Raw genomic sequence first — 1,478 nt, forward strand, 5'->3', positions numbered from 1 at the left:
AAGTAAGGCGTATTAAACGGATAACGAATGAATCGGGTTTATTTTTTTAGTTTGGAGTTGGGTGCCACCATGATGACCTTACTTGATTATGCATCCTTCGCAGGTGGTACACGTATTCTGGATGTGGGTTATTTTTACGGTGGTGGTCGTTCAACGGTTGTTGCTTCTTACGGGGTTGTAGCGGCCTGGCGGTGAACTCACTGTTGTAATGGCTCATCCCTATGTCCCATTGTATTCCAACTGGACCTATAACTCTACAGATTCAATGGGATATTGCATTGAATGAATACTTAAACAAAAGTAGCAATAGCAATAGAAATAGCATTACTGTAACATTAGTAGTAGCAATAGCAATAATGCAGTAACAACACATGAACAAGACAATAATCCTAAATAACTCGAACGGTGGTCAAGTGGTATGGTACCCGCCAGTCTAGTTATCTGGAGGTCGTGGGTTGGATTCCAACCAAATCACACACAACAGAGCACAACAGGGGGGTCCCATGGGAGAAGCCCAGGGAAAGTAGCGCGCTCTGAAAGTTTTTATTTTAGGGCTGTTCTGAGATGATAAAGCGAAAAATGCAATAAACGCATTATAAATAATATTAAGCCTAGCAATAATTATAGTGGTGGATCAAGGAATTCAACAGAGAGGTGACCCAGTGAGAGACTTTTACAGATTGAGGAGCCACCCACCTCAGCCGCACCATGGTTGAGGCTGAGGTAAGAAAATTTATGATTAGGACACCTCTAGATGGCCAGAAATTACACTCTCAGGCTTAAATTTGGATAGGGGGGGTACATATTACCACCATCGTCATCACCATCATCATTGTCATCATCATAATTATTATTATTATTATTACGGTACTTTTTATAGTAGGCGTATGTATAACGTGTGCTGATGCATATTTACATAGATTAGAAGTATGTATTTTGAGTGATCCTTGGAAAGAATTGGTATCTAGCAAGAACAAGCTTTAAAATTTTAACACTGTGTAAGATGTGTATAAGAGACAGATAACACTGTGTACAAAGGGGGGGGGGGGTGGTGGAGCCGCGACTGGGACCCCGCGCCCTCCCCTAGACACCTACGCCACTACATCGCTTCTTGTACAGTCGGGATGCCTGTTCACATCGGGAGCTTTTCCACTAGGCCTATCTGTACATTTACATCTCTGCCTATATAATTCTCATTGATAAAATGTGTAGCCTACTCGACGGAGGGAAGGAGCATATCACCCCGAGGGCCCTGTAAATCTCCCCTTGCTGGCGTCACTCTGGCCAAGCGTAACATCAAAACTTCTCCCACTTTGACCACTCCCAAAGAACATAGGCCTAGAAATTGAAATTGCGATCTGTCACCTGCGTTCGAACAAGGTAATTTAACAAAAGGACGCACATCTCCGCTCTCGAACATAGCGCGTGCGTACAGTCCTTTGATCTTTACTGTGGCATCGACAATCCGATACTAGTTG

The sequence above is a fragment of the Anneissia japonica genome, unplaced genomic scaffold (genome assembly GCF_011630105.1).
Source record: "Anneissia japonica isolate Jap-2015-1 unplaced genomic scaffold, ASM1163010v1 scaffold7370_len818893_cov191, whole genome shotgun sequence".
Lineage (NCBI taxonomy): Eukaryota > Metazoa > Echinodermata > Crinoidea > Comatulida > Comatulidae > Anneissia > Anneissia japonica.